Consider the following 11031-nt stretch of genomic DNA (forward strand, 5'->3'; position numbering starts at 1 on the left):
ATGATGTATCACATTGATTTCATATATCAAATCATCCTTGCATGTCTGAGATGAATCCCACTTAATCATGATGAATAATCTTTTTAACATATTGTTGAATTTAGTTTGCTAGTATTTTGTTGAGGATATATTTGCATCTATGTTAATCAGATATTGTACCATAGTTTTCTTTTTCTTGTTGTGTCTTTGTCTGGTTTTTGTATCAGTGCAATACAGACCCCATGGAAAGAGTTTGGAAGTATCACATCCTTCTTTTTGTTAAATTACTTGTTACTACTATTACTGTATCTTGTAGATTTTGATATGTTGTGTTTTCATTTGATTTGAGAAGTTTTAAATTTTTCTTTTTAATCTCTTCCTTAACCCACTGGTTATTCAGAAACATATTGCTTAATTTCCATGTATTTGTATATTTTCCAATATTCCTCATGTTATTGATTTATAGTTTTATTCCATTGTGGTCAGAGAAAATACTTGATATGATTTCAAGTTTTCTGAATTTTTTAAGACTTGTTTTGTGGTCTATCCTTGAGTGATCCATAAGCTTAGAATAACATTAATTCTGAACCCATTTGATGAAATGTTCTAAAATATTAGGGCCATCTGTTCTATAGTGCAGGTTAAATTGAATGTTTCATTGACATTTCTCTATCAGCATGATCTATCCAATGCTGAAAGTGGAGTGTTAAGGTCTCCAATGGTTATTATCTTGGAGTCTGTCTTTTTAGCTCTGATAATATTTTCTTAATGTATTTGGGTGCTCCAGTGTTAGGTGCATATATATTTAGAATTATTGTGTCTTCTTCTTGAATTAACCCCTTTTTCATTATATAATGACCTTCTTTGTCTCTTTTTATAAGTTTTGTCTTTATGTATTTTATCTAATAGAAATAGCTTCTTAGATTCTCGTTTGGATTCCATTTGCATGAAATATCTTTTTCCATCCCTCAGTTTTCAATCTGTGTGTGTTTTTATAGATAAAGTAGGTTTCATGCAGTTTCTTGTGAATATAGTTGGCTCTTGTATTTATCCACTTAACCACTCTGTCTCTTGATTAGACTTTAGTCCATTCACATTCAATATTATTAATAGGTAAGGACTTACCACTGCCATATTATTTGTTCTGTGGTCCTCTTCCTTCCTTCCTGTCTTTCTTTTCAATAAGGGCCTATTCTACTCTCAGAAATTTCAAGTTATTTTTCTTTAGTAGTATGTTTTAATTTTTATTTTTTGTGTATTGTATTTTTTGATATCTTGCCATAAGGCTTGCAAAAAATCATCTTATAACCAATTATTCTAAACATATGACAACCTGCTTACAAATAAATAAATATGCAAAAAGAAACCCAACAGATGCTACCCTGTAATTCCATATTCTTCCCACTTTTTAACTTTTTGTGTTTTTTATCCATGTCTTTTTATATTATCTATCTCTCAAAGTTATTTGGATAGATTTTTCTTTTAGTCTTCCAACTCAAGATGTAAGTGGTTTATATGCTAGATTATAGCAATGGAGGAGTCTATATCTGTGTCTTTGCTGTTACCAGTGAGGTGTACACTTTTAGGTGATTGCTTATTATTGTTCATTAATGTCCTTTTCTTAGCTTGAAGAACTCCTTTTAGACTTTTTGTAGGACAGGTTGAGAAGTCAATGAAATCCGTTAGGTTTTTTTTTTTTTTTTTTTTATCTAGGAAAGTTTTTATTTCCCCTACATGTATGAATGATATTTTTGCAAGACATAATATTCTAGAGTTAATTTTTTGTTTTTTGTTTTGTCTTTTTCTTTAGCACTTTGAATATGTCTTGCCATTCTCTCCTGATTTGTAAGATTTCCACTGAGAAGTCCATTGCCAGACATATGGGAACTCTTTTATGCTATTTTTTCCTTTTATTCTTTCTTTCTTTAAGGCTTTTTTTTTTTAAATCCATGACCTTTGGGAGCTTGATTATGAAATATTTTATGGTAGTCTGGTTGGTGTTCTGTGTCCTTCTAGTACCTAAATATTGACATCTTTCTCTAGAATTGGAAAGTTCTGTTATTTTTTTTAAATACATTTTCTACTCCAATCTCTCCCTCTACCTCTTCAAGGATAACAAATGTTAGATCTCCCCTTTCAAAGCTATTTTCTGGATCTTGTAGGCATGCTTTGCTTTTTTTCTTATATTTTTCTCTTATGATTATATACTTACAAACAGCCTATCTTCAAGCTCACTAATTCTTTCTTCTGCTTGGTCAGTTCTCCTGTTAAAGAGAAATGTACACTTAGTTTGTCAGCTGAATTCCTATGTTCTAGAATTGCTTCTTGATTTATTATCCAATATCTTTGTTAAAATTCTGTGACAGGCTTCTAAATTTGTTCTCTGTGTTGTTCTGAAGTTTGTTTAACTTCAGGACAGCTATCTTTAATTCTTGGAAAGGTCACCTTATCTCTATCTCTCTAGACATGATCACTGCTACTGTATTTAGTTTGATGAGATCCTGTCTTCCTGGAAGTTCTTGCTGTTTGTAGATGCTAATTGATGTCTGGGCATGGAAGAGCTCAGTATTTATTTTAATCTTCACAGTCCAGGGTTTTTTGAACCTGTCCTTCTTGAGAACGCTTCCAGATGCTCAAAAGGAATTGAGTGTTGTAATCTAAGTCTTTGGTCCGTGATCTAAGTCTTTGGTCATTGAAGTCATGTAAGCACTGGGAGTACCCAAACCCAGTAATGCTGTGACTTCTGGCAGACTTCTGGGGATACTGCCATGTGTACTTGGGTAATATAAGGGAGAATAACCTGGATTGTCAGGAAAAGTCATTTTTTTCCATCACTCTCTGTGCTGGGCTGTTTGAGTTGGAAGAAGAATGAGTGATATGGACACACCCTTATGACTACCCCCACAAGGTCACACATGAAGCCAGCCTAGTCTTACCCAAAGCCAGTGATGACAATTGCCTGCCTACCTCTGACGTGTATTCAAAGCTCAAGGGATCTTTATTTAGTAGATAGTGAATCTTAGTAAAACTGAGACCTTAGGATATGAGGGGAATTGGGCTTTAGGAGACTGCTTGGTACTTCATTTTACTGTTGCTCAGTTGATATCTATGTTGTACAGCAAAGTCCTTTGAATTCTTCATTTTCTTTTCCCCAGGTGGAAGAAGACTCTCCCTAAGCCTTGCTACCTGGGAGTTCTAGGAGAGGGTGACATAGGCACTGGCTTGGCCACTCCTCTAGTATGTCAGTGGTTCATGTGCATCCCAAGTCCGCTGGCTCTGAGCTAGCACAACAGGAATTGCCCAGGGACTGCAGCCTTTGTATCCTGACAGCCATACAAATTTAGTCCAATCCCTAGGCTGCTTTCTTTCAGCAAATGGTGGGGCTAGCAAGTGTCTGAGTTTGGGGGTAGAGGATTTCCATCTGACTGGGCTGGCCAAAATGCTTCTTCAGTTGGTTCCAGCAAAATTTTGCCTTATGTGTATTCCCCTAAGACAGGGAAGCCCTGAGTTTTAATTCAAAGCCTCACAATAACTTCAGTCTCCCTCTCCTGGGCACAGGTTATTTCTTCACTTCACATACTGGTGGGCACTGCCAGGAATGGGGGAGAGTTAGCACAGGCAGTGCAAGATTCTTTTATGACCTCTACTGTGTCTCTTTCCTTGGTATATTGTTTCTTAATCCAACCAGCCAATCTATGCCTCTTTAGGGGGGAATTCAAGTCATTAACATTTATTGAGATAATTGATATGTGTGGTAGCGTTCTATTCATCTTATTTTGTGAAAGTCCATTGCTCAGTTTTGTTTTTTTCTTCATAGTAGAAGCTAGATTCTGTCCTTTAATTTCTGGGTGCTTACTTTGCTGGTGGTCTGTTGTGATAGTCAATGTGTAGAACAGGTTGAAGTATTTCCTATAAAGCTGATCTTATTGTGGCAAATTTCCTCAATGTTTGCACATTAGTAAAATATTTTATTTCTCCATCAATTTTAAAGCTTAGCTCAGTGGGATATAAAATTTTGGGCTGGGAACTATTTTGTTTAAGTAGATTAAAGGTAGATGACCATTGTCTTCTGGCTTGAAGTTTCATTAGAGAAGTCTACAGTCACCCTGATGGATTTGTCCCTATAGGTCAATTGGCACTTACTCTTGGCAGCTTGCAAAATCTTTTCTTTTGTCTTGACTTTGGATAGGTTTATCACAATGTGTCTTGGAGAAGCTCAATTAGTTTTGAGGTGACCTGGAGTTTGATATCCTTCTGAAAGGAGTATGTCAGAATCTTTGATATTTGGGAAATTTTTATTTATAATATTCTCTAGTATGGTTTCCATTCCTCTGGGGCATTCTTCTTCCCCTCTGGGACAACTATAACTTATATGTTTGAATGCTTCATGAAGTTTCATAATTCTGTCAGTGAACATTCTGCCTCTTTAACTATCGGAGTTATCTCAAGAACTTTGTCCTCTACCTCTGAGATTCTTTCTTCTGCATGGTCTAATCTGTTGATACTTTCTATTGCATCTTTAAGTTCCCTAATTGACTGCTTCAGTTCCTTTAGCTCTGCTATATCCTTTCTATATTCTATATATTGTTCATCTCTTATTTCATTCTGTTTTTGGATTCCCTTTTGATTATTTTCCACTTTCCCCGCAATTTCCTTCATTCTTTTCATCTATATTTTAAATTCCCCTTCTGTCATTTCTAACATTTCTTTATAAGTGGAATCCTCTGCAATTAGCTACCTCCTGGTCCCTTGTGGATGTTGTTCTGGACTGGTTTTTCATGTTGCCAGGATTTTTCTACTGATTCTTCTCATGAGTGTTTTCTTTTATCTGTTTCCTTGCCCTACTTTTCCTTTCACTTCCTCTTGTTCTTTGAGTTACCCTGCCTCTGACCTAAGGGTTTAATGAGTTCTTTTGGTACAGGACTAAGGATGAGAAGATTGAAGAGCAAGAAGGGAAAAAGGATTTAAAAAAAAGAGAGAGAGAGAAAGGAGGGGGGCGAGTAAAAGGAAATATTGACAAAAAGAAGAGAGGCACAGAAAGAGAGACAAGAGTAATAAAGGTGTACAGTAGGGTACATTGACCCATACCTTAAAAATCTCCAACCTCTGAGGGTCCTAGGTTGGGTGGATTCCTTGAGGTCAGCAGCTCTTTGTCAGCCTGAGCAGACACAGGTACCCCACCTCCACCAAATAGAGAGGAAAGACAAAAATACCATAAAATCAAACCAAAACAGACAGAAAACCTTACAGGGTAAAACTGGGGGTGGGGGGAACCAAATAACAGGAGCAGAAACACTAGCAAAAATGATGTTCTTGGCTCCGTGCCTATAGCTCAACCGGCTAAGGCGCCAGCCATGTACACCCAAGGTGGCGGGTTAGAATCCCCAGCCCGGACCCGCCAAACAACAATGACGGCTGCAACCAAAAAATAGCCGGGCGTTGTGGTGGGCGCCTGTGGTCCCAGCTACTTGGGAGGCGGAGGCAGGAGACTCGCTTGAGCTCAGGAGTTGGAAGTTGCTGTGAGCTGTAATGCCACGGCACTCTGCCCAGGGGGACAGCTTGAGGCTCTGTCTCAAAAAAAAAAAAAAAAAAAAAGATGTTCTTATTATTCATGAAGGTAACAATGGAAAATTATACTTAAACTAGAAAAATGAAGAAAAAAATTTAGGGGAAAAATGTTGAAATTTTTTTAAAAAGCAATATATATATCTTGCTGAATACTGTCTGGATAACAGGTGATCTTCTAGGGCAGACGTCCTCATACTACTGCCTGCGGGCCACATGCAGCCCCCCAAGGACATTTATCCGGCCTGCTGGGTGTTTTTGCTGCTGCTGCCTGTCCTGCTTAGCAGCCAACTCCTCCCGGGGCCCCGCAGTCTGGCCCTCCAATGGTCTGAGGGACAGTGAACTGGCCCCCTGTTTACAAGTTTGAGGACCCCTGTTCTAGGGTTTGAGATGCTAATCACAGTGTTGATACAGCTGTATGAGATGGAGACTGGAGGCCTTTGCTGACTTCTTTGCTCACAAACCCCACAGGGTTGAGAACCCAAATCTCTTCTCAGCCCGCATAAAAGATACTTTAAGCCGTTAACCTTGGCTAAGCAGAGGAAAGCACTTGTTGCTGGGATCTCTCCTGAAGTGGCTGCCCGCTTATCTAGTGCACGAAAATCCACCTTATCTATGGCTAAGGCTGCAAGGCAGGCCTCCTACTGCCAAACACTGAAAGCTCTGCTCTTCCCCAGGGTCACAGTCTGGCTTTTGGCACTGCTCACAGTCACTAGATCACTCACCCAAGGTCTCCCAGCCTGAACCTAGCTCTACAACCCTGAGGGTAGAGCCTGCAGGACAGTTCTTCCACAATGGCTGCATGTGGGCCCACAGCTGAACAATGTTATCTCCGTTCTGGTACAGCAGCTCAGTCCAGGGTCCTAGAAAATGCTAAAAGTCCATCTGCACTCTTGCCCAAGTTCTCCCAAGGTAATTCAACAGAGTGCCCAAGTCCAACCCACAGGGAAGGCTTTCCCTGTCAGTAATCTTGCTGATATTGTAGTTATAGCTGTGGCAACCTCAGACCTATCACAACCACTTGCCAATTCTCCACTGCTTTTATCCTCCTCCTGGGGTCTAGAAGTTTCTTGCTGTCTCCCTATATCCTCAAAGGAATGTTTCTGGGCACAACCCATAAGCCAGAGATGCCTGGAGTCTTCTCTCCCTCATCTCACCGTAACCGGTTGCAAAGAAGCTGTTACTGGGCTGCCATCTTGCTCCTCCTTCCTCCCCTGGGTATATTGTTAAAACCTTGTAGTATGATGGGCCTCCTGACTGTTGGTTCTTATGCTGGTGCTTGCCTGAATGAGTAGTTGTTGAAGTAAGTGTCTGTGGGGAGGGATGATTGCTGGAGGCTTCTATTCTGCCATCTTGCTCTGACTCCTTCCAACATGAACTTTTGAAAACATTATTGGGTTAAATTCTATATTCTCACCAAAACATAAGCTTTAAATCCAAGTAATATTTAGCTTGTATCTTTGATGTCTACCATATAGGCTTTCAATTAATACCTCGTATTTACTGAATGACTAGATAAATCAGTAATTAGATAATGCCATTAAAACAGTTTCACTTTTATAGTGACCTTTTAATAAAAAGCATAGTGTGAAAATTTGTCAAATCCTTTCTGGGTGCTGGCTTAAATACGCTATCCATTTCTCATCTTAGTAACAACTTTTGGGGGCAGAAGTTGTTGTTTTGTTTTTGTGTTTCATAATTGAGGACATTGAGGCTCCAAGATGTAAAGCATCTTGTCTAGCTGCAAGATATGAATCAGAAACCCTGAGCTGCCTGACTCCGAAGCCCAGTCTCTTACCGATTAATGATTTTTTAAAATTTAAAATATGTACAGTGATCAAGAGCATAAAATGTGTTACAGAGGTCATTTAAAACAGAAGCACAGAAAAGTTTCTCGCTCCCTCTGGTCTCCCAGTGTCCTTGTGCCAACACCAGCTGGCACCAGTTGACCTCTGCTGAACCATCCTTCCTTGATCAAATTATTCCTGCTATTTAAGTCTCCTCTATCCTTCAGAACTGCAGTTATTGTTAATCAGGCTGACAAACTTATTCCAGTGTGAGACAGCTGCATTTTAAAAGGATTCCTTAATACCTCAGCATGAAACAGACACACACTCCTGCAGCATTCTCCTGAGTGGTTGGACTTGACTGTCCTCAAGTCTAGTTTTGAAGGTGGTCATTTATTCCACTCTATACCCATCTCTGTGGGAGCCTATGGTTGTCTTAAGGCCAAATTCCTTTGTCTTAATATCAACGTCTTCTTCCTTGCCTCTCAAAGTTTTTAAGGATGTGTATTATTTCATCTCTACTGAATTATAAGATTCCATCTGTAACCTAGGAGGCGTATTCTGTAGGAGCCTTGAGGTTCTATACCAGATAGGCACATATGTAATGTATTTTTGTGTACTAATTTTATCAGCACAGCTGAGCAAATAAACCATCAGACTGAGACCAGCATTCTTCTGTGCAGTGATGGTTTAGAGAGTAACAGTTTATATGGAATTTGTGTCACTATCCCTTTTCTCTGTGGTTTTATACGGCCACATGGCTAACTATAAATTCAAGTAATTCTCTTCTAATAGTAAATAAGTTCATTTTATCCTCAAATTTAGTGATGATGAAATATTAACAGAAGGAATGAGTGCTTTATGTACCTTTTGAATTACTGTTCTGCTTTATTTTAATGGTATGTTCTTCTTAAAACAGCAATATGATACAGAAAGCTGTAAAAATTAATGATACCGTGTTCAGGGGTTGGATGCACTGAATGTGTGCTGGTGTCTGACATTGAACAGAATCATAAATATTAAAAGTAATTTGATTTCCAGGGTCAGAAAAGGAGAAAATATTCTCATCTTTCTGATAGACCTCATATCGCTTTAGAGTTAAATGCCTAAGTACTTTAGTGTTTAATGTCTAATGGAAGCCCAGCCTTGCAAGTATTTTGGCTTTTCTTGTAGGTGTTCAAACAAGACTGTAGCATTCTGAGATGGCCCTACTTTTTTGTGGCTATGTGCAGACAAAACTGAACCATGAAGCCACTGTGCCATGGTTCATCTGTATCTATAACCCACACAGGGAGATGTATGATTAAAAAAAACTTGCATTTTTAAATACTCATAATCTATTTTATGATGGTTTCACATGCTTTTTATTTTTGTAAATTTTAGCTGTCCCATCACTGTCACAGGAATATTAGCACTCTGGATCTGGTCCTCCAAAGTTATTAAAGGATTAGAGGACAGATGCCAATTGTGTAATACAAATTCAGTTCAAGCAGTAAGTTACCTAGAAGAACCAGCATCAGCTCTCCTTGTTGGTTTATTTCCTTTCTGAGCCTGCTAGTGAAATTGTTAGTATTGAGTGTTCCCTTACTTATACTGTTCCCCCTAAAGAGCAACAAATATAATCATTGAGCATCTAGAGATTTGTATTAAACAGAACTCAGAAAAGACACTTATGAGGTGATGAAGCACCTCTCCATGATATGTTTACTGATCCCCATCCAGGAGCACTGGTTGCTTCTGTCTTTGGAACTCCTCAAATTCTTATAGTCAGCAGCACACAACTGAGTAACAATCGCGAGGCTCCTTTCCTGGAGATAACTTGTTTTTAAGGTACTAAGTCGGAGATAGAAGACTGGGCTAGCTTCTCTACTTTTACCTGCCCATGTCCATTATGCTCTCAGAAGTCAAGGAGGACCGCTTCCTTTCATAATAGATTGACAGGGAATTAGTGCAGTTAGCTCCACAGTGACCTCTGTACCTATAATCATGAACTATTCCACTTTCAGAAACACATATCGCTCTAAATCGCCCCAAATATAATACGTACTGACATGCTTTACTGCTTTCTAAGCTTCTAGGAAGGTGATTAAACCTTGTTGCCTCAGTTAAGTTGTAAATCATTCAAGAGTGGAGAAAGTAGAGGCCAGAGCCAACTGGACATATAAGTTCCATACATGTTAACCTGATCGGTGGACTCCAGCATGTTTCAAAATTCTATGACGTTTAGTCATACTGCTCAGAGCCTTATGGGCTACAATCTATTAATGGACTACTGTCTGCTATTCTGCTCATAATAACACTTTCAGATGTCTACCAATTCTAGTCTACTTTGCTCTCTCTCTCTCTCCACACCTACCTCCACCATCATTTATTGTGTGAAATTGACCGTAGAGGAAAAAATAATGGGCTTTTAAAAAAAGGACATTTTCTTTTACTAAACATTTTCTGATATTATAACATCAAAGCTGTAGTTAAAAAACAGATAGTTAAAATCACTTATCAGATACCCACTCTGTGCGGTCATCTCGAGCTGATACTGAAGTGTTAGCTGGCATTTCGAGCTATGTTGTCAATTGGGAACTACCTCAGAGACTGAAGTGTAGAATCATCTGCTGACAGAATCCTAGAAATCAAAATATATAAAACCATGTTCAGGGTCACCACAATGCCAGTAGGTCTAGCAAGAGGCAGAGAAAGATAAGCCAAAAGAGAAAAAAGGAAGATAGGGATTTGGATCAAGTCCAGGACCAATTTAAAATACGTGAGCTCGTCTCTGGAGATACTGAAATCCTTAGTGTCATGTTGGAAATACTTTCAGAATGTTTCAAGAAATAATGCAAAGTAAATGAAATTCTGATTTTAAAGTGGAATTAAACAGCAGGAGTACATTGCTGAGTAGAGGCTGCCAGACTTAGGATTTACGGATCAGTAAAATAAAGAGAGAATAGATAATTGTGGAACTATCAAGAGTTGCCAGCTCTTTATTTTTGCCAAGAGCGTCTAGCACTTTTCCCCCTACTAAAATTCTGTGAGGTGAGGAGGTTACCAATGAGGCCCACACATTATAGAGCTTAATTAAACAGGGGATGAGAAAACATTTCAAAAGATGTACAAAGAGAAGTTCATTTTCAGCAGGTGGAAGTCACTGGTTGGCATTCCCCTGTATGAGAGTCCAGCTCTTCTGAGCTCTTAGTCCTCCAGGGTTGGCCTCTGTCTGCTGTCTTCTGCTTCTGTCTTGGCTGTGTGTCCACAGTGTTGTGTCAGCTGCTGGCAGAGAGCAGTGCCCGTGTTCCTCGTCTGTGCACGGGCAGTTCTTCTTTCCCTGTCTGCAAGTTTCCACATCAAAGTAAACACAGGTTCTCTGGCATCTCTCCTCCCTTGAGACTCATACAGACTCAAGAATGCATTTTTTTTTTTTCTTAAATCATAGCTGTGTACACTAATGCCATCATGGGATACAGTGTGGTGTTTTCATATACAATTTGAAATACTCTCATCAAACTGGTTAACGTAGAATGCATTTTATCAGAGGTGGTGATATAATAAGTTGTGGTTGCTACTTCTCCAAAAATGTTTGTTATGGAAAATTTTAAGCATATCCCCAAGTAGAGAATGAGTAATAAATGATTATAAACTTTAACAATTATAAATTAATATTGATTTTTCATGTACCTCTACTCATTACCTCAACCCCAGGTAA

General features: G+C 38.8%; 1 protein-coding gene across 8 annotated transcripts in view; it reads left to right on the plus strand.

Moving 5' to 3' along the window:
• The window catches only part of CTNNA2 (catenin alpha 2), a 1095877-nt gene that overhangs the window by 980014 nt on the left and 104832 nt on the right, over nucleotides 1-11031 (plus strand). The window lies entirely within an intron of this gene.

The sequence above is a fragment of the Otolemur garnettii genome, unplaced genomic scaffold, assembly GCF_000181295.1.
Source record: "Otolemur garnettii isolate 467f Iridium unplaced genomic scaffold, OtoGar3 scaffold00203, whole genome shotgun sequence".
Classification (NCBI taxonomy): Eukaryota; Metazoa; Chordata; class Mammalia; order Primates; family Galagidae; genus Otolemur; species Otolemur garnettii.